Source organism: Poecilia reticulata, chromosome 18 (assembly GCF_904066995.2).
Source record: "Poecilia reticulata chromosome 18, P_reticulata-male-v2, whole genome shotgun sequence".
Lineage (NCBI taxonomy): Eukaryota > Metazoa > Chordata > Actinopteri > Cyprinodontiformes > Poeciliidae > Poecilia > Poecilia reticulata.
The window spans coordinates 18,147,386-18,173,722 of record NC_088847.1 but is presented as its reverse complement, the minus strand read 5'-3'; the positions used below and the strand labels follow the sequence as shown (position 1 = coordinate 18,173,722).

The following is a 26,337-nucleotide window of genomic DNA, read 5'->3' as shown; positions in this document are numbered from 1 at the left end:
TTTGTGAGTGAAATGAGTAACATAGAACCTACAAATCCAGTTTAAAAGCCTGTTGCTTAGCTGCCTGTTATGTGCAGAAACACCACTGATTCATCCCTTTGGTTTAGGAGACATTTTGAGCATAAACTGATAGATAAGTCAAACTTCCAACAAACAGCAAGAGAGTGAAAAAGAAGCCAAAGTCTAGAGAAGACCTTTAGAAACCCTGCGATCTGAACCGCTTTAAAAGACAACAAGAGATTCAAGACCTTTCAAAGAAAAATATCAAAATCTTGGGGATGCCTCAAGATTGTTGCAACGCAATGTGTCTTTAATATGTAAAACAACACTTAGTAACTATTTAAGTTGGAATGAACTCAGCCCAGAAAGGTGTTCAGTGTGTTTAACTGTGCTTTGGTTGGCACTGATAAGAAGGAACGGTTAGCCGAGGCTGCTTTATCTACAACTTTATCTCACACCAGTCACAAGTCCCGATAGCTTTCAACAAGCATGTCTGCAGAAACGCAACTGTAGATCATTTGAAATTATACTGAAAATCAATGATGGCGATCCATTTAATCGCTTTACCTCCTCAATTCCTGGGGGGCTCTGATGTCTGGTATAACTGTGAAAAGGGTGAAAGGTTGGGTACAACAATCGGCAGATTGTCGATGCAAAACAGAGTTAAAAAAGTGCAACTTTTTGGGGGGGAAACAAACATCATGTGGAAAGGATTCAACCTCAGGACCTTCTTGCTGAAAGGCAACAGCACCAACACACCAGCATGCAGCCTGCATCCTGCAGTTGAATAAACACTGAACTAAGAACGGTGGAAAGACAAGTTGTTAGCAGCTTTCACTTATAGCCGCAGACGAAAATCCCTTTAGATTATGGGCCGAGTTCAAAGACAAGGTCTCATAGCTTGTGCTTGCGTCACACTGGAGCTGATCAACCTCCGCCTGTGATGTGTCACTGATTGTCAGAGCTCACAACTGTGTCGAGCCTCAGCCAAGAGGACTTCCCACTGGCCACGACCGACCGGGCGTTCCCACTCAGGGCAAAAAAAAAAAAAAAATGGCTCTCCTCCAGCTGGGCTTGAGGCCACCGAGGATCCCTGCCACCCATCGCTGCTGTTTGCGCTCTCAGAGCCGTGCCAAGCGAGCGGCAGCAGCAGCAGCGCAACGCACACAAACACACACGCCCACGCACACCTTTAAGCTTGGCTACATGGAAGGAATTATGCGATCGTAGAACGCCACCACATCTAAGACCAAATCTTGGCTCGAAACAGACAAAGAAAACAAAGCGTGCACTCATTCGGACAATTTTGCTGGCACTGTTTCTCTGGAACGGGATATAGACTCAAGAAGGAGGTGGAGGTGGAATGATGTGTGTGTGTGTGTGTGTGTGTGTGTGTGTGTGGGGGGGGGGGGGGAGGGGGATCAACCACAGAGTTTAATGTGTCATTACAAGCATAAAAACAGACTACTGACGTTGCCAACAGATGTCGAGCCAGTTTATTTTTGCCATTACAACTCCAGTAGGGAATGAAGCAGCAGGTGCAAATGGTGCTTTCTTCTTTACTATCCATGCTCCTGTGCTGCTGTATCATCATTTCTTCTCATTCAGTACGCAAACATGCATCAAGCTGGGTATCAAATCTCAATGCGTTTACTGCGGACTTTATTCTGCCAAGAACTGAAAGCGGGATATGAACTTTCGGTCAGATTGTTCAGATTAAAGCGCAATCTCATTTACTTGGGGGTAAGAAAGCTGGTCTTATAGTGCCTAATAATGTCCACGCCACCCCCCCCCTCCTGCCCCAACTCCTTACCTGGAAGGGTCCAGTAATGATGGAAAGCTGTGCTAACTCCTGAGGCTCTAAGCTGTTCAGCTGGTTGGTGGTTTAAAAGCCGGCTGCATGCCGCATGGCTAGTAAAACCCCTCCTTTCCTGTTAATGAGCCTGGAGACAGGGCTTTCAGAGGCCCCCGTCGGAGCTGGCCCAAATCAAAGCATTCGAGGGGAGAGAGGCTCTGGGGCAGGAGGGTTCATTCGGGGGGAGAGTGGAGCCTGGTGGTGTCTCCGCTGGCACAAGACCCCTGAATGAAGTTTTTTTTTTTTTTTTTGCTCTTTAAGGCAAACTAAAAGAGCGATTTCATGAAAACATCTGGAGTCCATGCACCAGGTAGATGCTTATTTGTTGAGTCTGATGCCAGCCGGTAATAAAACGGTGCCGTCAAGCAGATTCTAACGTAACCCGGTGGCGCCGTGCCTGTCACAAGGTCACGCCACTGGCAGTCCTCCAAAGACAGCAGAGCTCCTTCTTTCCTTGTGGATCCTCTGACTGACTGGAGACATCCTGGCAACAGCAACAAAGGTGTACAGTCAACAGACTGCGTCTTTCAACAAAACATCCCTCGCTGCAAAAGGAAAGTGCACTCGCTTTTAATTTGAAGGTTTTAATCAATGGTGGGCACTGCTAACTAAAACGCTGGCCATGTGGAAGCAGAGCCGATGTGTAAACAGTCAAAACAGGAGTGTCATTACAAAAGCCAACCATTTTAAGTTTATTTAGGCCACGACTTTAACGCAGACGTCGAACTTTATCCAACTGAAAGTTTACAAAACTGTCTGGTACATTAGTGCTTTAGAAACTAGAGGAAGCTAAGTGCGCTAAACTTTTTCAAAGTTAGAGCACTCTAAAATGCCAAATGAAAAATCAGCTCCACTACAAGCACATTAGCAGATTAGCAGGAGTGTGCCAACGGCTGCATCTCGTATATTAGTAAATACCAGAAATGATCTGGTCTTTAAAAGTTTCCTCAACTGCCCTCAAGTGCATAAAAGCACACAGCAGAATCCGTGCTACCATTACTTCATCCAAAATGGAAAAAACTAAGAGATGATTTAACATCTTACAACATTCTTGACGGGCTCTAGAATACTTCTGTCAACTTGTTCAACTCAATACATTCATGTTCTGTTGCTGCCAAATCAGCCCTGATCATCATTCCTCCACTACTGTAGCTGACAGGTGCTATGAAGTGTTAGTGCTGATATGCCGTGTTATGTTTTTTTAGTTATTTTATTTTTGTTCAGGCATCTGTTCTAGTAGTCTTCATGCAAATTCAAGCTGCCTGGTTTGACTTCTAGAGAAAAGAGGCAACATTTCTAAACAAGTAATTCTCGCCAAGCCTTTTTCTAAGTACACTGTCATGAACTTTGAGGTTTAACAAGCAAAGCAAAATGCTAAAAGTCTGAAACTGAGCATGTGGGGGCTTTTGCTTGGTCTAACCTTATGACATCTACTTCTGAGAAGATTCAACACCATCTTAAATGTCGACCTTCCAACTATTTGGAAACACCTCCTTCTACAAGGCGCAGAGCTGATGTCTTTCCAGCTTGGCATTGTGTTAGCGCACCTGCAAGCTTTGATCAGCAGCACCTGACTCAAGATGTTCACGTCTAAACAGGGGAAACCATATCCCACATTCATGGCAATAAATAAATAAATTAAAAAAACACACAGACAACAAATCCACAAATCCTTTCTCTGCTACCAGGGCTTGCTGGGGGAAGTAACAACATGTGGTTTGGTTGCACAGCGCCAGCCTGCAGTGGGAAGAAGAGAGGCGCTAAATTAATTTCACATTTTGTTGTTTGGGAGTCATAAACAATGGCATCCACAGAGCAGGCCACTGAACGGTTTGCTTGCAGGGTATGAAAACATTACATCAGCAGCTTATTGCAGCCAGTTTAATGCCGCCGTCAAGGTGTTTCCACACAATGTGTTTAAAACAGTGTCACAGCATTATGTCAAGGGAGATTATGTAGGGGAAAAAATACATTCAAATTTGGTTAACAAAGGTAGCCATTCATAAGAACTTCTGACATTGCACAATGTTCAAAAGTGAAACTGCAATGAGAGGAGTGCAGAAGGCATGAAGATATGCCTGGTGGTTTCCAGCCAACAATTTAAATGTGTTTGGTTTTGACTTTTTTTTTTTTTCCGGGTGGTTGCCAAAAGACTTTAGGATGATGATCAACCCTTGCCAGGCAGGATTGCGTACATTTCCATGCACCTTGCATATTTTATTTATTTTTTTGTTGTTGGCCTGATAATGCTCAGATGAGAAGGGTTCTCTTGTCCTAAATCTCGCTGCTCTGTTGCTGCTGCAGCTTTTTTCCCACGCGGCTCCCGAACTATAATCTCTTGAAATATTTGCACAGATGACGGCAGCGCTCGGCTGTTTTGACACAGAGCCGCATGAGCGAAGCCCAGCAGTCACTTTTTCCATCGGTTTGGGAACAGGAATTCCCCTCTTGCCGCTTTTCCTTGCAACAACCCCCACACCCCAATAAGCCTTCCTCCACTTCCTCGGCACGCTAAGATTTGTCCACTCGGGGACGCATCGTGGGGGATTTCACACCCGCCCTGCAGCCATCCTCCAACAATCAGAGAGTGTTGCTTTCACTTTATCGGAGATGCCAAGAGTTCACCCAGGGAGATCAGAGGTTATGGGGCGTCGGGGTGGGAGAGAGTGGGCGGGCTGCAGGATAGCTGAGGTAGTTCCTGTTCTGCCTTGGTTCAGCTCAGGAAGGCGAGCAGAGCCGACAGGAACGCTCTGTTTATGTTTCATGTTTCTGGGAGGATCATCTCTGAGCTTAAAGGAACAAATTCATGGAAAGGCTGCCCCTGTCTGAATTCCCCCCCAGGGATACTGGTTCAGCTGCATAAAAATATCCCACTGACCGTCTGCACAAACATCAATGTACCGCATGTCGATACTAGAACCCCCTGAAACGGCAAAAGCTGCTGCACGTCTGCAGGCGAGTCTCTCAGCCAGCTCTGCACATGCAGGATGCTCAAGTTTCGGCATATTCTTCTTCGTAAAGGAGCTCTGGCTCAATCAGACTGGACAGAAAGCAACTGTAAATTTTAATGTTAGTTTTTGTTTTTCACAGATTTGTAATTGGATTGAGGTCTAGACTTTGACTGGACCACTGTAACCCAAATATAATTTGATCTGTTGTAGCTCTGGCTGTATGTTTCCAGGACTTACAAAGGTCTAGGGTCAAGAAAAAGGCAGCTATCATCTCTGCAGATCCCGCACATACTGGACACAAATTACCAGATTGATACCATGCATATTTATACTAAATCAATGTCTCCTGCATGTGTACACATTTACAGCAAAGGAAAAACTTGTTTGTTTTTTTTTGTTTTTTTTTGCCTTTTATACATTTTTGTATGTCTTCATTGACAGCAGAAGTGAACTCAAGTCAAATTCCTTGATTGTGTGCATAAACACCTGATATTTACGGTGGTTTTCCTGCTGCTTTTACTGCTCCTAGCAGATTTTCCTCCAGGATTGTCCCGTGTTTGACTCCATCCATCTACGCATCGACTCGGCTAAGGAGAAACATCCCTACAGCGTGATGCTGCCACCAGCGTTTCCCAGTTTTTCACTGTTTTCCACTTTTCATCACTTTAAGCAACTCATATTCTTTGCTACATGCCATGTGGAAAACCTCTTTTTATTTTTTAGTTTTTTGCCAACAACAGCTTTCTACCTGAGCAGTGGATCTCTGCAGCTCATTCAGAGTTACCAAGGACCTGCTGGCTGCTTTTAATGAATCCTCTCTTTGCCTGTTCTTTCAGTTTAGGGTGAACAGCCACTTCTTAACAGTGGCTCTATTAGATGTTCCAAGTCAGGGATATTATTTTATGACTTAATTCTGCATTAAATTTCTCTACACCTTCATCTCCAGTCTGCCTAACGTGTTCCTCGGTCTTCGTGATTCTGTTTATTCTCTAATGTTCTGTAGAAAACCTCTCAGAGCAGCTGAGTAAGATTAAATTTCACACATGGGAACTATTTATTTATTAGGTGACTACAGAAGGCAAGCTGTACTGGATTTTATTTAGGAATATTAGAGTAAAGGGTATTTAACACTTGCTATTCGTAATAAATTTTGAAAACCCAAGTTTTGTTCTCGTTCCACTTTAAGCTAGTATGTGTTTATCTATCACATAAAATCATCCCATGAAAGTACACTGACATTAGTGGCTGCAGAGCGCAAAAATGTGAAAGAGTTCAAGAGGTGTGAAAACCTTCTGCCTTCGTTCGTAGAAACAAACGGCCTCGTGGGGGAAAAAAAAAACAGACCTGTAGTTAAAGGATCTCTGAGATTTCAAATCGTAATTGCACAGAATTTGATGCGCAATCTGTTTAAAGGTCATAAAAATAATCTCTTCGTCCTCGCCAGACTGTTGCATCATGGGAACTGGAAGGAACATCAAAGGGCCACCACTGGAGCAAACTCCAGTAATCCCCCTCCTGGCAAGCATCTACATATATACATGCGTCCTTGCCAAACTTTTTTTTTTCCTCCCTCTCTCTCTCTCTCTCTGAACGTGTCTGTGCTTGTAGAAAACACTATCTCCTCGCTGACACTGACAGTCACAGCTCTCGTAGAGGTTGGCAGCGCCTGCAGGAACACTTCCCGTTCTGTGGCGCAGGGCTTGGTCCAAGCCACTTGAACTTGGCAGGGCTCACCTGGAACAGCCTGCCCGTAGAACTGCCGCAGACTCTTCACCCCAAAACACCCCCTCCCACACACACACACACACACACGCACTCCAACTCCAAATCGTCAGCCAAGACAGGCATACATGCATGCAGGCCTTCCTGTAAACTCCAGCAGCTGATGTCAGCCACTCCTCCTTAAAAAAACTGGCTACAACTGACTCTCAGGTATTTACCGAGGGAGAAGGAAGCGATTTATTTATATCTGTGTGTTCCGGTCGAGCAGGTTTGGCTCGCTCGTGCTCAGTTTGCGCTTTTTAATTAAAAAAGACATCACTGTTGAGCATTCGGTGCAATGCAGTTTACAGTGTTTTTAGCGTTTCAGGTCAGCACATACAGCCCAGGAGCTGAACAAAGGGTTGATTGTGCGTACAAGGTAAGTTTTTTTTTTTTTATCAATCGAGGGGGAATTACACAGATCGTATGACACCATATGGAAATCTTTTTACACATAATGTATTTCCTTTGCAGGCGCTGTGAAAGGCGAGGCCTACAGGGAGTCCTCTTTAGGAGGGAAAACGCTTGTATGTATGGCGAGGAGGAAGGGAGGGAGGGGGGGAGAGCGAGTGAGTTAGTGGCGGGGGGTCGGGGGGTTTAGAGAGGGCGGTCCGAGCACGCTCAGCGAAAATATGCCTCATGCACTCGTTGAACTCAGGGGGCCTGAGCAGGCTTCTCTCAAGGTTACAGGAGAGGCCTGTGTGAAGAGAGGAGCGGGAGGACGGAGGCATGCAGCTGCAGCGGCGGCAGCAGCAGCAGCCCACGTGCAACAGGGTCACCACTGGATGCTGCAATATTAATAACACGCAGCAGAACGTTTTATATCTAATCCATTAAGCCGGTTTCAGTGGGCTCAAATAACAGGAGCGGCATGCGATCACCTTTGACTCCCGGTTTCCTTCCCTCCTCGGAGGCGCTCGGGCCGCATATCCGCTGCCGCGCCTCCACGCCCCCTAACCCGCTCCACCCACCTCTCCCCCCCAGTTCTCCCCGCCACACAAAGGTAGGAAGCCGGCCGCCAGAGCTTGTCGCATCGAGACCCGAACACTAAATCACCTCTCGGTTTATCCGCCGCCATTTACACCCGTATCACCAGAGGAAATGATAAAGACAACAAGGCCCCAGTAAACACATCAGACGATGTGGAGGACGTGAGGCTGTTAGCTGATTGAACGATACGCAGCCAGAGGACTCTCCCGGCAACGCCGCGTGCGCTCTTTTCTCTACATTTTCTCAAGTCACAGCCAGAAACTTGGATGTATTTTAGCAGCATTTTATTTGACACACCAACATAAAGTTGTCTGTAGTTGTTTAATCAGATGAAACATTGACAAGAAGCTCTCAAGATTTCTTTGCAAATAAAAATCTGAAAAGTGTGGCGTGCATTTGTCAGACTCTTTAGCCTCCAGATCTTCTGCAGTTTGAAACTTTTGCTAATTAGTCCAAGTGAAGTCAGAATCGGACGTCGACTTCTCAAGTTTTGCCACAAGCACTCATTTGGATTAAGGTGTAGACTTTGACTGGACCACTCTGACACATTAGTACACTTCGTCTGAACTGATGGTGTGGTTGGGTTTCACCACACCTTATCGTTACCTACACGTTTTTCTTCTTGCGGTCAGCAGATTCTCACGCCTGAGCCGAGGATCTATGCAGCTCCTCCATAGCTGCCACACACCTACAGTGCTTCTCTTTCTGATCCTCCCTTGAACAGCCGTGTCTTGGTGTCAGTGCTAACGCCAATAAAATGCATTGCAGTTTGTTGTTGCAACACGACTGTGATGATTTACTTGCGGTTTGCATACTTCTGCAGGACAATGTGCATCTCTGCAAGCACACAGAGTCCTTCTATTGTTGAGTTTGTGCCAGAGGCGTTGAGTCATAAAGCCCAGACCTTTTAGAGGTGTGAGCTTTTTATCTGCAAACAGGACAGAAGCCAAACCCTGGCTGTTACCATGCCCCCATTCTGTGGATCTCATCAGATCAGCAGCTGTCTTGCTAAACCGCCACTTCAGAGCCAAGACGGCAGAAAAGAATCAAACACTCTAAAGGCTAAAACAACAATCAGGACTGTGCTTCAAACAGGGGTCAAAGGGCAACAGGTAGTAAACACTAGACATAATGAACTGGTCACTCTGCCTTTGCTCTTGAATCGGCAGGTCATTAGCGCCTCGTAAAACAGAACAACTGCTCTGCTTTACAGCAACTCGGGCCTGCTTTTAGACAAATAACCTCGAGATGTGATTTAACGCCGCGGATTGAAGGAAAAGGGTTTGCCGTTGTTAAAACATCTTGGTTAATTTCCAGAGGAGCGGCAGACGAAGCGCCTTCGCCGGTTCCCCGAGTGGCCAAGCTTCAGAGTGCAACTTTCCGCTTTTACACCATCGGAGGCGCTTTTGTAAACAGGAGGAGGCGGGGAAAAAAATACCGCCGCATCCGACATAATAAAAGAGCAGCATCAAAGCAGCTATAGAGGAGAATCAATCGGAGCATTAGACGCCGCTTGGGGTTGTCAACGTGATGGCTTAGATGGAGCTGGAGAACATCTCAGTGGATGTAAAGCGGGCAAACAAATTAAGAGGGATGAGCTCCAGCTTGGTGGATTACTTTTAGCTTCTTGGAGCTCAATAACAGGCCACGAGTCTGTCAAAGCTGCGTGGATCTGTGGCTTAAAAAAAAAAACAACAGTCAGAACAGAAAACGAACCGGCTCAACCTGACAGAGCACATCTTCTTAAAGAGGACATCAGTTCCCGTAGTGATTGATTGAACCCTTTACTCTTTTTTTTTGTTTGTGTGTTTAGTTGGTTATGCATGCCATCTATGAGCCTCCTTCCAGTAAATGCTCTGCAGTGGTTCACATGTCTGTCAAGCTGTAAATACCAAGGATATTTCATCCCATTCATCAGACACTTTGCTCTATTTCTACAGTTTGCAGATGAATGCCGAGTATAGGGGACGTTGTTATGGTGACCTGGCCTCCTTTAAAAATGGACATTTTTGGGCGCTGCATTAAAAAAAAAAAAAAGAATTAAAATGCTACCCACAGCGTTTTATTGTCAGACTTTAACTATCCATCCATCCATTTTCCTGCACCCTTGTCCCTTAGTGGGGTCGGGAGGGTTTCTGGTGCCCATCTCCAGCTGGCGCGCCGGGTGAGAGGCGGGGTACACCCTGGACAGGTCGCCAGTCTGTCGCAGGGCAACACAGAGACACATAGGACACACAACCATGCACACACACACTCACACCTAGGGGCAATTTGGAGAGGGAGGGAGGGGGTCAAACCAATTAACCTAACAGTCATGTTTTTGGACTGTGGGAGGAAACCGGAGTACCCGGAGAGAACCCACGCATGCACAGGGAGAACATGCAAACTCCATGCAGAAAGACCCGGGGCTGAGAATCGAACCCAGAACCTTCTTGCTGCAAGGCAACAGCTCTACCAACTGCGCCACTGTGCAGCCCCAGACTTTAACTAGTGATACACAACTCCATTAACCGGTTCTGACCAGTGACAGGTCAAGTCATGAGTACGCTTCATTAAATACACCAACGCTAGAAACTTCCACTTATCTCATGCCTGAAAATGCATCAATATAAAACCTTTTCTTGAATGCACATTGTTTCAAATTAAATAAAAATTAGACAGATTAGAAAGTAAGTTGGTTTTCTGTTGGACTCTAAACTACTGTGGCTATTCAAGAAACTGCACCATTTTTTGTATTTGTTGTTGTTATTTGTTTAGCTAAACTAAGACAAGACAGATACACAAATATCTGTAGTCAAAAAATGTGGACTGGCTGGTTTGTTGGGCTTCTTTAGCACCTGCATAAAACAAAAACTAGTCAGTAAAGAAGAATAACATCTGGTTTGAAGCATTGTTTGTTGTTATTGTTGATATTCTTTAAGAAGTAAGGAAAATATATTATACTTCACTACTTATAAACTGACTGTCACCATTTTTCCGCTAGCAGAACGTCTAGTTTTTATGTATTCTAGAGTAGTACCTAATGTATTGTTTTAACGTTGCTTAAAAACTCGTTGATGACTTACTGTTGTTGACAAAAACAAATAAAAATCTGAACTCTGACAAAAACACTCTGTGTTGTTTACTTAAAAGTTATCAGGAGATTTCAGGATTGTATCATTTCATACTTCTACAGTTTTGTCTTTCCTGACTTTTTTCACGTATCAAACAGAGCCAACTGCTTGATACGTCTGACCTTTGATGTAATTTATTTATTTATTTATTTATTTTCTTTAGAGAGCATTTAAAAAATATCCATTAAATTCTTAGTAATAAAAAAATTACAACTATTCTACACAAATTCATGTTTCTTTAGAATCAAAAACAAATTGCATTGTATGCTGATGACTATCTGATGTTGACACATTTATTTAAAGAGCTCCAATCAAAACACACGGTGTTGGTTTAAATGAAAGGTATTAGTAAGTAGTCCAGGCAATCTCAACTCTTTACCATTTCTGTCATTTTATAATAGATGCTTTTGGGATAAAAAAGACAAATCTTACATTAAATTGGACCCACTTCCATTTAAGTGACAGCTGAGGATTCACACAGACCATATTTACCACCAATTGGTTGCTGAGAGTTATTTTGGTTTGATAAGTTATCATCACTTCCCATCTTTCATAAGGGTTTGCTAATAGAAATTAGCGTTAGCAGGAACTGCGTTTATGTTAAGTGCCTTACGGTTAATGCAAGTAACTTTTCATTTAAAAAACCAACACTAATGCCAAAAGTCACATATCAAACCAAATGCTATACTGGTTGGCATGACAGCAACGTATGTTTTAATTAAGACTTTTATTATTGGTTTTTTGTTTTCATGACAAGGACAGATAACTCGGCAAAATTAAAGAATATTTCAAAGTAGACATTTTTTTGTGTGTAACTGTTTTAAAAAACCAAATACAGCTCACACTGTTTAGTATTAAAAGGGAATCATAAAATATCTTTTGCCCGACCTTCATTGTGGAAGCACAAATCATAAGGATCGAGGTGCAGACCACACCGAGGGAGGATGAGCAACCAGGGATTGGATTCACACCAGGCACCGCAGTGGAAACATTTCAAAAACAGTTTTAGTTTCAGGAGTTGAACTTCGCTGCCGACTGCAGGGACTTTTCCAGGAGCGAGTCCTGAGAGCCCGGAGCCCAAGAAGCTCTGCAACGTGAGACGATGCGAGGGTATTATTAGACCGACGCAATTTGCCTGTGACACATTTACTGCGAAGGACCTCAAGAGTGATAACACACACAAACCGCAGTCTGCTGAGTAGAGTGAGAGCAATACTCTTAGCCACGGGAGAGTCGGGCCAATTAATGCCAAGGAGTCCTCCGAGCGCAGCCCCTCAGTATAATCCTACAGCCGAATTTATGGGGAGCGCCGATGCAGGGTTCGTTAATCACATTTCATATCAGAAAGAGTCACTCCCACTGCTTAGCGTTAACGTTTCGCAAATGACAAAGCCGAGCAAGAATGCCTCTCACACAAGCAGCGACTTTATGAGAAAAGACTCATAAATACGGCTCTCCAAGGTTACTAAAAGACGGAAGAAAACATGACGGCCTCAGAGTTACGGTAACTAATATCACTTAGATCCAAGTCCTCAAGAAAATCTCGCTCAGCGAGTCAAACTGGCACTTGAGACATGAAAGGGCAGCTGCGACGTTTGGTTTACATTATATCTTAGTGGTTTCCACATTGTGGCCAGGGGATAAGCATCAGGAGAGGTTTATCTCTGTCACAGAGCTCTATGGAATATGTAAACACTACGCGTAATCAGTGGCTAAAGTGAAATAAAGTGCAAGGGGAAGGTAGGCAGTGTGGGAAAGTCAAGTAGGAATAAGCCACCATCTTACTCTTGAAAGTAAATAAAACATGAGAAACTGGAGACAAAGCTGCAGGACCTCTAAGAGGGTTTAAAGCAGGAACATTTTAAAAGTACAAAATTCAATATCAGCAAGTAACGTTCAGGATCTTATCCGATCTGATCTGCTTCTTGGCTTCACCCCGACGGTGTGCCTTTGTCCTCGCCACCCACCCTGTGAGGCGGCGGCGGTGCTTCTTTTCTCTCCCCGTTTTTGTAGAACACCACCCAATTGTTTTCGACGAAGAGCCTCTCTACCCATCCAGAGCCCAAGTTTTTAATATGGTGTCCAAGCAAAAGTGATTAAACATCGCAGAGCACAAACAATGCTGGCCCTTAAAGCTGTATGAACCCTCTTTCACCAGAGCGAATGAAAGAGCGCTCTGTCTGCAGCAGCAGATGACAGACGCGCGCTTGAAGATAAGTCTTCTCCACGGGCCCTTATCCGGGGAAACACCCGCCGCCCGACCAAATAAAGAAATAAACACCCAACAACAGCGCCGAGCCCCACCTTTAAGGCAGCGATACGAGAAAGCGACCCCCTTTTTTTTTACACGAACCGCATTGAGATCATACTAAAAACCAGAGGCATTAGCTTGTTCCAAGTGAGTCGCTGTGGAGGAAAATTCAGAACAGATGACAAATATACAGTAAAACCTGGACGCACATGTACATGTGTACAAAAACAGGCAACTGATCACTATTAAAACCAACCAGCTGTCTGAAGCATGAGAAGGAGAAAAAAAAAGAAGCATATTTTCTATAAATCGTCACGTGCGGCACATAAATTACCAACAATCACAATGCATCATGTGTGAGGCATGTAAAACAATAACCTGAACTAATGCAATAGATGCATTTGGTTCCTGCTAACAGGAAAACTGTAAAGTGAAGCAGCAAGTCTGGGCTGACAGGATGATTGTTTTTACTTTAACGCAAGTAGCTCAATATGAATCAAGGTTGAAATGCGTTCTTCATTTAAAAAGTCAACACTTTTCTACACTCAAAATCCATCATTTCTTCTTCTTGAAGAGTAAAACTAACATTTAAATACACGTTTATGGCTGATATTTCTGCACTTCTCAGGCTTTAAATATGGTTGGATGAATGGGAAGTTAGAAGAGCGGACATAAGGACGGATCGATGCATAGACGGATGGTCCGATTGAAACCACTCACACTATATTTTAAAGGACGCATTAAAGGCACATTTCACGCTTTTCAATGTTTTTGCAGGGTGTGTTTATTTCCGAACTGGTGCATTATGTTCGAGGGTTACTGTCTCTTTAAGAGATTCAGATTTTTTTATCTAGTCAGGGAGGAGTCTCTGGCTAAAACTGGTTGTTGTTGCGGTTCAACCAGTAAATAAATTACACCCTTCTGGTGGAGTCAAAAAAGACAGCGATCTCGTCTGTTCACATTTAGAAATATATTGAGACGATTTAATTGCAAAAAGCAGAACAGAAAAAGTGTTGAAATAATTCTATTCAGATCTTGAAATTATCTGAATCAAATTTTGTCATTTTTAAGGGTTTTTAAAGACTTGAGAATGTCAGAACCTTGTATTACTGACAGCGCCGTTTCTCTCACGGCAGGAAAAAAACACAAAAAAAATCCCACAATTTTTCTATTTTACACTCTCTAAATCCTTCATGGCATTCTCTGAATTATCACAGCATCCATAAAACTGAAGGCTCTCCTCGGCCATAACCAGATGCACGTGCAGACGCGATAACAAATTTGAAACGGTGAGTCGTCGCCGAGCGTCATCGCAGAGAGGTCGTGATAGGGAGGGGTCGCCGAAATGACAAGTAGACCTAAATCGTCTGCAGCCGCGTCAGATGAGCACAACCATCTGACGCGGGTCTCCTCTCCTCTCCTCTCCTCTCCTCTCCTCTCCTCTCCTCTCCTCTCCTCTCCTCTCCTCTCCTCTCCTCTCCTCTCCTCTCCTCTCCTCTCCTCTCCTCTCCTCTCCTCTCCTCTCCTCTCCTCTCCTCTCCTCTCCTCTCCTCTCCTCTCCTCTCCTCTCCTCTCCTCTCCTCACCTCACCTCAGTCAAAACTGTCTCTTTCTGCTGCTGTTACTGGTTCCTGCTTTCAATTTCACAAGTAATGGCTTCAGCGTTTTCTGGTCTGCAGACACATGTGGTCCCGTGCAGAGAGCCCACTCCGCAGAGACCGTTAGGCAGACAAATGCAGCCTCGGGGGCCCGTCGCAGTTATGAGCGGACATATACGGGACTTATTATTACTCTTAAGAGAATTAGGCTCCGTCAGGCCACCGCTGTAATCAGGGTGTTCACTTAACCACTTGGTTCATATGGGCAAGCCACGTGTTAAATAAAGCAAGAACGCGTGGAGGAGGTTCTGTGAAAATTCAACGCTTTTAGCTGCTGAAATTGTTCTGCCATCTGCGCGCCAAACACCTTCGTTTTCACCCACCATTCAGTTGCACGGCAAAAAAAAAATATGTTTTTACTTCTTATAAATAGATATTTTTACATGAATATGTTGCTACTGGTAGCAGGATCCTCAGATGTTGCTAAAATGTTGATTTTAACATCAGAACGACCACTTTTATGCTTCAAAATCAGATTAAAGTCGTTGCATTTTGTCTCTTTTTGAGGCAGAAGTGACCAAATTTCGACATGGAAGTGGAGTTAAATAAGGTATTCTCCTTTAAGGGCAAAAAAGAAAATCCTTTCATATCATAAATCTAGATAATTACTGCTTAACCCTTAACCTCAATCGCAAGAGGGGAAAAATTTTACTGACTGAAGCGATTTTCACACATGTGCTGCAGTGATAAAACGTTTCAGGAATGTTCCGGAGCAGCGGCATGTGAGAACAGAAATGTCCGAAGCATCTGCACTGAGCTTTTTGAGGAGACTTTTCCATGGTTTTCCCACATTTATCCTCCTCTCTTGTTAAGATTTTTTTTACGACAGACCAGTAAGGGAGATATTGTGGGAACGCTGACTGCAAACAAGCGAGGGCGAGCGTTGCTAAGGGCAGCATTGCTCTGCGAGTTCTCCGCTGACCTGCACGATGCCGTTTCCAGCCGGGAACGGCTTGTTGCTACTGCAAAAGATGTTGAAACATAACAAGTGTCGCTGACAGAAGTTTATTTACAGCTGTGAGAGCTCGTCATCAGCAGAAAATCATCAGCTTAGAGGAGCATCTGCAAACAGAAACTTTGGAAAATATTTTGACGTGGCGTCTGCAGACGGGGGGGGGATCTGACGGAGCGCGTGGTGACGGTTCGTTTTAGCAGTTTTTTTGTGTTTTCAGAATAGTTCAGATAGAAGAAAACAAACCTTTATTTTAGGTTTTATGTTTCTCTTTATTCTAAAACCTAAAAATAAAGTAAAATTGTGATTGCTTTAATAAAAAAAAGATAGCTTTACAGCTTTTATGTCCTAAATATTTTTGCTTATTTTAATTATACACAGTTCTTTAAATGTCCTGTGACTAAATATATATTTTCCCATTTCTCCATAACAACTGGGACTTTCAATATCTAGCAAGTTAATTTCACAATTTACCATCTATTAAAAGAGCGCCCCTCAGATTAATTTCACTTCCTGCTACGGCGGGAGTGAAATTACAGTAATAACTCGATATTGCCTGGAAAGCGCAACGTCTCCCCTTTTAGAAATGGTTGGAAGTTTTCAGATAGCGCCAAGTGTGGCGGATTTACGGTACTGAAAATTTGCCTGAATCGCCTGTGCTCAGTTTAGGACTAAAGGGTTTACAAATATATTTTTAAATTTGATTATCAAAGATCCCTCTCGATCCAGCTCATTCTACGGGATCTAAAGGTCTTCCTATCTCTCTGTTGAGTTCAATGTTCCTCCCTTGAGCCTGCCGAGACGCTGAAACCATCTCAGATGACTCCAAACTCCGACCAGGTGACGGAGTTCCTCGCCTCAGAGTCCAGCCACTGTAAGGAGGAAGCTCATTTCAGCCACTGAGATAATTTTTGGTCATTTTGGACGTATTTCAACGAGGAAGCGAGGAGGCCATCCACTTGTAAAACTCGATAAGCTGCTTCTCCAGATAGTTTTGCAGGTTTTGTGGACAAGTCTCATCAGGAGTGCAGCTTGAAATAAAACATTTTCAGTGTTAAGAATGCAAAGTGGCCATCGCTGACTCTGCTCAGAGTTCCCATCTGAAAGCTTAACATTCACAGATGTCAACTGAGAATTGTGTGATTCGAAAATCTGGGTCTACTGTAAAAACAAAACCAAATCCAACCAAATTAATCTTGTCTTCATTACAGCCATCAGCACTAATATAATTACTGATGGTTATGAATGGCCTACATTAAAGGCTACTTTTTTTTTTTTTTCCACAGAGTCACAGAGAGACAGCTCCCTGCTCAACCCCTTGTTGGATTTCCTTATCTGGCTTTGTCTGGACAAATCTTGGACACAAAGCCCCCATTTTGTGCTCCTCTCTGGAGATCCTGTTTCAGTGTTCCAGACACGACGCGGTCCACCACCAGCGCCTCCGGGAGCGAGATCGGCAGCTTCCTCGGCTCTAAAACATACGATACACGGGAACTCCTTTACGTCTCAGAAGCTGGCTTTTGTGTCCCGGGACGGACTCGGCTGATCAGCGGGGTGTCAAATGATTTCACGCTGCGGCTCGTTGCAGAAAACACACAAGGTGTTCCCGTGTCGAATCTCCCCCATTGTTTTTGTTCCGACTGCTACAGTACTTTTGCGTTATTGCACAATCGGCAACGTGCCCGCCGGGATGCGAAACGTCTCTAGGTTTCTGCAAATTGGAGCAAACGAAAAGATGCACGGGTGTCTCCGGGACGCTCCAGTGACCTTATTCCTCCGGTGCTCTGAAAGGACAGAGAGAAGGAGGGAAAGGAGAGGCCAAGGGAGAAGAGAGTAGTGTGTTCGCTGACCTCATTCTGACAACAAGCCCGGGAAGAGCCTTTTCTTGGAACCGTTTCGCAACAGCTCTGTTGTTTATACAGGTGGTACGAGAGCCGAGAAAGATATGCGGAGAGCGTGCATTTTGCAACACCTCATTATGAATACTAAACACAAGCAGCATGTGAAATCACACAAGCTGCACGCACACACACGCACAAGTCCAAAAAAAAAGAGAGAGAAAAAGGTGGCTTGGGTTTCAATTTTAGTTTGACATTTGCAGGGATGGGATTATTTTGCTTGCCGGGGCCGAGCGTCCCCCTCCCAGGCTGTTTAAATTTCAAAGTCACGTTCCCCTCACACACACACACACACACACACGCACACACACACACACACACACACACACACACACACACGCACACACACGCACACACACACGATCCAGGGGCCGTCACAGTGTAATGTCCTCCGCCGCCGTCCACTGGGGGCTCGCCTACAGGAACGGACGCCTCTGGTTGGCCTGCGCGCTCGCCTGCGAGGCGGTCTCCTACCACAACATCCACTTGGCCAGAGTTCAGCCCAGCGGAGGGCCACAATAGCCTGAAGGTGGTTGTCCAGACCATTGTTTATGCAACAGTACGCTACTGCCAGGTTAAAAGGGAAAGGGGCAAGACAGGAGGGGAAGATAAATGGCTCCAACGTGCTGCTGTTTGAAACTTTCTTTCTTTTTCTTTTTTCTTTTTTTTTTGCTTTTGATTAGCAATTTGAAACCCACGCATGAACACTTTGGCAGCCAAGCCGGTACAAGTAAACGCAGGCAGCTGTAATAAAACTTAAAGACGAGAGAATTTAATAATTTAGCATTTCTGCATGTAGAGATGAACTCGCAGAATGTGCTGGAGGATTTTCGACACAGGCAAAAATCTGAAAATTATCAAATTATGAACTTACTCCCCTTTTTTTTCAAAAGTCTAAAACTCAAAAAAAAAAAAAACAGTGTTGTGAAATCCCTACACTTTTAGTGTCCCCCCCCCGTTACGGCCAATCACTCTATTTGTCGACGTTTTTCTCTCGTTTCAATATTGTGTCCGACTCTGTTGCAAATTATGCTAACATCCTGTTATGACTCGCATTTTTATATGTTGACGTATTGGTCAATAAAAAGAATAACAGGTTAACCAGATTACAGAGTGGTTTATATGGGAGACGCGCATAAAAGTGGGATTTTATTGATCATCTCTGCAGAGCAGCTCCGGGTTTCACAGACAGGAAAGGAACACGCTGTAACCCACCGTCGGTTTTTTTCAGAAATATTCCACTACATGCTAAGAGCGGGCTGATTATCAGTATCAAAGTGTACAAACATCTTAAAATGTTCTGTCCCCCTGCGTAGCTGAGGCTTCTGCCGCCCCTCCTGCACCCATTGCTGAAAGTTAATACTCTTTTTCCCTCTCCGACTTGGAGAAATGTATCTGGCCACAAAAAGCACAGACAGTCATGATGTGGAAACCAAATATGCCTGAAGCATCACTCCTGTTAAGGTAGCACCGCTTTTAAACGAACGTCCAAAAGAACGCCCTGTTAAAACTGCTAACTGTACATCTTTAACTCACATCTGTGTATCAAAATTAAATGAGCAGCCAATGGAAGGGGATTGACTTCATTACAACAGGAATCCAGTGAACCCCCCCGTTGATTCGCTGATTTTTCAGCGGAACATAAACAAGTTATTTGTGGAAAATTCGACTATTTGTTGATTTTTTTTGTGGAGCATATCTAAAATATTGGAACAAAAGCACAGCTGAGGAAGATGAAGTATCTCAGCACAATGCTGCTTTATGCAGATTAGCTGAACTATTATAGTGAAGATAACTACAAATATTAACCTATGCAGAAGAGCTAAGACGGTTCCCACTCTGCGTATTAATGACAATGAAGGTATGTTTAGAGTTTGAGCTTTTAAAATAGGCTCTTATAAGTGTTTTTAGAGGAAATCTTCAGTATTTTTCCAACAGTTGTAGCCCTTGACTACAACTGTTACTGGTGTAAATTTACTGGTGTCAATGAAAGTCATTACAATGAAGTTTCTTTCACCTTAAAATGGGCCCAAAAAATTAGCAACAGGTGAATCAGAAATTTTGTACAAGCCACAAACAAGATTTAAAACGTCCTGGAAAATTGCAGTAACGCTAGGATTTATGATTTGACTTTAATAATGAGCACCTGAGTGGATACAGACACTAGTATCTGTGTAAAGTTTAGGCTCTTATTTGGAGCTTGAATACAGATTAACGCCAAACCAACCAAAGAGGTGAACCTGAAGTCATAATATCCCTGAAAAAATGACCCACACAGCAGCTGTCTGTCGCACATACCAAAGTAATTGTTTGAAATGCCTTATTTTAACACAGATTAAACATAATTAGAGGCTGTTTATCCAATCGCAGCGAGTCGTTCCGCCAAAGGAAAAACCTCTGTCATTGTCCCTCGCAGCTCTTCTCGGAGGGATTACAGCTGGAAATAGGATTGTGGGGTTTTTTTTTTCAAACGCGGCTTCCTTAAACACAGGAAGGAGGCCTTCAACACAAACAAAGCATATGCCCGTCGCATGTGGGGACTGCAGGGACCGGGGGCGAACGGTCGGCTGGCTAAGGCCGGGGTCTTCTGAGGTGACAGCGAGGAATTCAGGTCACAGCAGCCGAGACGTTCAACCAGCTCGGCCCCGGGGTGGAAATAGCACGGGAGGCCGGGGGAGAGGGAAACGAGCACGTCACAGCCGCCCGGCCCGATTCCAGAAATCCCCCCCACACACACACACACACACGCACACACACACCCGTTCCCTCTCACCTCCTCCCACTCCAACGCAAACAAGAGCCATAACTTCCCTAATGATCTGGGATCATGTACAGTGTACGCCTCGCACATGCTCCACCAATAAGGAGCGCTTCCTCTTCACCTTTGACCTCTGTGTGGGTGTGCCCACTTTCTGACTCCGTGTGAGGCTCAAACACGGTGGAAACGTCCATTTTTCGAACAGCATGCAGCGTCTTGCAAAAGTATCGACACTCCTGGAGCTTTTTCGCGTTTTGCAGCCGTTAAAAATAATAATAATCTGTGCGTTTTATACGATTTCATGCGACAGACCAACACAAAGTTGGTGCATAAATGTGAAAAAGCTGGAAAGTTATTTCACCTTTTTGTGGTGTGTATATGTTCGTCAGCAGCCAGACTTAAAACTTTGACTAGGCCGTTCAAAAACATGAATATGTTTGATCTAAACTTGCAGCTGCCTCTATGTTCAGGATCGTTGCTCTGCTGCAGGTTCATTTCAGATTCAGCTTCATCCTTTACTTACCGCCATCTTTCTACAACATGGTGGAACAAAGCCGTTTTGTATCTACAGCTTTCTTGGTTCAGTCCAGATAAAGCATCTTTCTCAACATAATAAGCTCGACTGCAAAAAAACGTTTTAATGACCCTTCAAATTGTAAAGTCAACAACACAACGCTGGGTTTCTTTCGATAGGAAACTTTTTAAGACTGACTGGAAAACATGTGTTGATTAAATTGAAATGATTGTTTCTGTGAAGTACCTCGATACATTTCTTATGAGTTGTCGAATAAACGAAGCCGAACTGAATTAAATGAAAACTTCCAAGTTGCATTTTTGTTTACGTGACACAAAACAAAGGATTACTGGTCAACCACTTCATTAAAGCAGTTCAGAAATTATCGTAAGATTCAATGGTAAATGGAATCCCTCAGCAGCATGCTGCCACCACCATCCTTCGTGGTGTGTTCAGGGTGTTTTCCTGCACACAGTTTGCATTTTATGTAATGTTCTCTGTTCATTGAACAGCTAGAATTATACTCAGAATAAATGCAACACAGGTGAAATCTATACAAATTTCATTTAGGGGTGTGAGTATAGGGGAGCGAATATAAACGCATGCTATCCGTTATGCAGTTTTATTTGTGGAAATGTGTCTAATTTTTATTCCCCTTCACAATTCTGGTCAACTTTTCCAGTCACATAAAAATCCAAACTGTAAACATGACGACAATTAAGAGCTGGGCTACAAATCGATAGGATTAAATATTGCGATAGAATTGTGATCAATACCAATAGATAATACGTCCAGGAGAACTTTCAATAATTTCACTGAACTCCGATCCAGAACCACACAGCATTCTGGGAGATGTAGGCAGAGGAAAGGCTTTAGCCGCTCAATCTCCAAGCAAGACTGGTGAAATCAACTAACTCACTCACTCTTTGGTTACCTAGCAACAACCTGTTGAATAGCTTTATGTTTCTCCATTGTGCCTCACAACCGCTTGAAAATAAAAAATGACTGCGTGGAGTGAAAATAAGTACAACGCCTGAAGAGGGAGCTGGATAAACCAGAAAAAGTCACGTCCCCAGTGTTTCAGTTATTTAAAACAAAAAAACTAATCAATAATTATCAATATTGACTCATGTGAAACGCTTATATCGTAATACACTTTTCAGCCTCGTCGTTCAGCCTTAACAACAATATGCGGGAAAGTTCAGGGCGAGTTCATACTTCCTAGAAAACATTCCTGCTCTATAGCATAAATGTCCAGAAAATCCCGCTTTGAGTCCAAACACATCTCCCAAACTTCTCACAATCACAGTCCCGTCTTTTCACTTTCAGTCACGCACAATTGCACTTTGATTCTGAAATCCATCAGCGCACTCGCTCACACAGGCACACACACATTGTAAACAGTCTTTATTGAGACATGAGTTCTTGTATAAACACAGACGAGCCCTACTGAAGGGCCCGGGGCCCGCGTCAAACAATAAGAGCTGGGGAGGGAGGGGGGGAGAAAAGTTGCTGGATGTTCCTCACAGACGGTGTGTACAAAATCCAATTATCAGAGCCGTGGCATTAACATTCCTGCAGTCTGGCAGGTGACGGCAGTCCCCTCCCGTCCCACCCGAGCTGCACCGCCAGCATGGGACGGAGCCTCTCCCCCCCCCCACCCCACGGCAGCTTGACAATACAACTCGCATTTTCTTCTGCCTCCCCATACGCCTCTTTCTTAAGGAGTATTGAGACATATATGGAGGGAAGTCGGCAAAGAGAGGGGAGGCTTTTGGGAGGAGTGTGGGGTCCGCCGGCCACAGAGGTCTTTTCTTCGGCAGATCAGCGCGAGCGGCCTGGCAGGCAGCATCAGTCAATGGGGCATTCTTCTCCTCGCTGTCTGCTGGTGTGAATATGTTGATCGCTGATAAGGTTGCTTTGATTGCCCCCCTTCCCAAAAAAAAAAAAAAAAAAAAGACAGTGGGGGGAAATGCTTTTTGTTTCGCACATTTGCCCCCCAAACAGTGTGCGCTTTGTCAGTCTGTGGCGTCAGAAGAGGCCAAATCACACAAGTTTAAACGGTAAAACAAATAGAACACCGCTGAACTTTGCTGCCGGAGCGAAAGGGGATTAAAATAAAAGCTGATCCCTGAAGGCGATTTTGGTGAGACGATACTAAAACGAAGCCCAAAAACTACAAATGAAAACTCAGATTTTTTTTACAGTTCGTTTCTGTTTAATCACACTTTCTGGCTTCTGTAATTAGCCTCTGCACCTTCCTCCAGCTTTAATCCCTGCAGCATGATGAGGGAACGGACTGGCCCATCATGCTCCATTAGCAGCTGCTCTTTTCTTTGCTCTGCGTACAGTACACGCACTGTAGTCCTTATCGCTATAGGCTGCAGCGTACGTGATAACGTGCAGGCGATATGTAACCCCGCTGCCTGGTGTCATGCCCTGCTGTACTCATGTCTAGTCCTATATATAAACCTGCATCTGGGCCCCATTCTGTACTTTCCATCATGTCATCTAGCCCACACCAGGGAGGCCCTCGAGGAAACGCGTACAGAACAGAACGTTTGGGAGAAGGACGGCTGAAACGGATTATTATTTTTTAGGTGGAGCGTTTTGGTCTGGCTGTTTTCTCTAAAAAGAAAATCTAAAGAGACAGAAGATACGGACTGCTCGGCCGGCTCGAACTCAAATTTATTCTTTCTAAATATGTTACTTTTAGGAGCATGTTTTAGTGGTAGCAAACAAATCTAGGACATAAAAGCTGGAAAAATCCAGGTCTGTTTTACTTTAAGGGTCTGACTGCACAACTCTTGTTAGTTTTAAAAATATGTCTTTATGTCTCTATAAGAAAAAAAAAACACATGTCCAAAAGGCTCCATTACCACACAACCTGACCTGGCAGCACGTAGAAACCAATAAATTTAGCTTATGAGTCAAAACTGGAGATGGGACGAGATTTCATCTATTTTCTTTGGGAGAACCTAGGAGCTTCTTCACAAAGTGAAGGTTGCATAAATCACTGGACGCTAAAGAATCTGTTATCAGTTTAGAAAAATTCAGTCAGGTCCGAACAGTCAATATATTGAAGAGTAAATGGCCTGTGTTTGCATGGGAATTTATCAAGTCTTAGGACTCCAAAGTGTTTTACATTCTAATAAATTATTTACACATTCATGCACTCTGATGCTGGTGCTGTTCTGTTTCTGTGCTGTGATTAAAGGTGTGCAATTCACAGTGTCCTGCTTCGTCATGACCCGGTATGTCGTTTTCTGTGATGTTACAGTCTCTTTTGTTTATTATTTTAAAAAATGTTTAAAGTTGACAAGAAAATTTGAAAATATCACTTGATAGTTATGAGTTATTGGAAGACTGGAAGATTAATACCAAAACTCCAAATATAAAGTCTTTTTAAAAAGGCAATAATTAAAGAGAAAAATAAGATAAACAATGCTAAGCCTGGTGGGGGCACAAGTAAAGCCTGGTGGAACCGCCAGGCTTATGATACAATGTGGGAAACCCTGGAAAGGATCAGCTGTGTGGGAATTTAATTTTAATAGTCAATAAATGACGCCGTTTCTTTCCAGCTTCATTCGTACACATGCTAATACAGAGTAACGACACCAAAGTGGGCTTCAGTCTCTTCTCCTACAAACATTTACTTCTGTTAAGAATTCATAGATGAATGAGTTTTAAAAAACTCTTAAATTTTTAGAACAATTAATGTTTGTTTTTCAGAAACTATTTGTATCTGTGGATTAAAGGTCGAAATGAAGCAGCGCAAGCTAGCTTAGCAAACATGCTAACAATGTTAGCATGAGCAGGATAGAAAATAAGACATAAGACAAGCTCGTTAAGACAGACGTGTGTGTACTCCTGATAAAAATGCGTAAGAAGCTTTGAAATTAGTAACCTTTTCTTGTTGCATAATCAAACGGAAAAAATATTCTGCAGCTTCCTAGATTCAAATTTACAATACTTTTGTTTGCCTCACTTCTCCTGTCTTGCCAACACTGTGATTGTTGGCAAGACAGGTTTCAGTCTGGGTAAGTTTAAATGATTAGCTATTCTTTGTAGCAACTCATTGACTTAATTCAATGATATGTTTACTTGTGCTTCCTATATTGAATAGTAACCATATGCATTCTGTTTACTTCAGGAAAACAGAATGCTTTGGATAACAACTTAAAAGTTCCTAAGTATCCAAATTAACTTAAAAAAACCCAGAATAAAATCTACACTTCTGTCACAAATTTTTTAAGGAAGGAGCAAAAATGTTTAGTTTTTAAAAAAAATGTGATTCCACCTCACATACATGTGCTTTTATTTTTTATAAATGTTATTTATGGCTGCTCTATTTCTGCGTTCTAAACTGTGCTTTTTATTTTTTTGCGTAGGTTTTGGGTAGGGAGGTTGTCAAAGCATTTTTCTTTGCACCTTGTTTGGCTCAGTAGACTAATTTTGTTGCACTACTTCACATTTTATGTTGGAACAATGACAAAGATTTCTCTCTCTCCCTTTCTCTCTCTCTTTCGCTTAAGGTTGGGTTTTTCATTAATCTCTTCAGCGTGATATGCAGCTGCAACCAATTTTATTTTAAGGCTTTTTTACCACCGGTGCTGGTTAATGAACGTACATTCATTAAATAAATCAAATAGGTGTAAAGAAATGCCACTTTCAGCTCTTTTAGGATTGATGCGTCGTGTTTTTACACATAACCAACAATCATATAATTTGGCCCATTAAACTTCCTTTGTTTGTCTTCTGTGTGTCACTGTCTGCCTTTGCACATGTGGTTTTTTCTAACCACCACCCCGAAGGCCAGCCTTCGCCTAATTATTCTTAAATTGTGGCTGAAAAAAAAGGGAAAAAAGTTTTTTTTTTTTTTTTTTTTAACATTAGCTCAGCAGCAGTTTCCTCATTCATAACAATTGGCACTGGTTTCGTTCTGCCTGCCAGAGCTCACACCCCAACCATTTTCATTTTCCGTCGTCCATTTGTTTCATTCATGTCATGGATTTTGGCAACGTCCAGCAATGTTTTCCTGATAGCCGTCAACCTTTCAGCGCCCGCCTTCCCAGTCGCAGGCTCCCCCCTTTTGTGGCTTTGTTTTGAAGCGGGGTGAAGAAAATTCGGAAACAACAGTTCCCACTTGTGTTGAACCCCAACATATCTTGAATTATTAACTGTAATCTAACTCTGAACAGGAGACACTTAAGCAGAGTCACGTAAGGCTCGGCTGGCGTGCTCTCGGATAGAGATGAAGATTTCGCTAAATTAAAGGCGTTCATGCGAAGCAGATTTACGAAGAGTTGTTTGGTCAATTAATAAGTTAAAAAGTCCTGTCAGCAGCAATCAGCTAACATTGTTTAGTCTTTATAAGTAAAAGAAGTCGATGCTTTAGCTCCATTAGACAAGGGACTGAAGTGCAGTGACTCGGAGGAGTATTCATAAACCTTGAAATTTGTAATATTCGTCACACAACAACCAGATTTTGCTGCAATTATGCTTTATAAAGTGCATTAATCTCTGTGAAAATGGTCAAAGAGTGTTTGAGAACAACACTCTGACCTTCTTCCTTCTACAGACTGGGGAAAAAGCACGATGCTCCCATCACCACAGCGCACTTTGCTGAAAAAATTA

At 43.3% G+C, this 26,337-nt stretch overlaps 1 protein-coding gene and 1 long non-coding RNA gene across 6 annotated transcripts in view; one reads left to right on the top strand and one right to left on the bottom strand.

The window, feature by feature from the left end:
• Window positions 1-26,337, bottom strand: part of LOC103480720 (nuclear factor 1 B-type) — a 96,090-nt gene that overhangs the window by 52,745 nt on the left and 17,008 nt on the right. The window lies entirely within an intron of this gene.
• On the top strand, window positions 6,798-7,943 carry LOC145548852 (uncharacterized). Its single transcript, XR_014084842.1, has 2 exons — window positions 6,798-6,946; window positions 7,042-7,943. It is a non-coding gene; the product is annotated as an uncharacterized LOC145548852 (long non-coding RNA).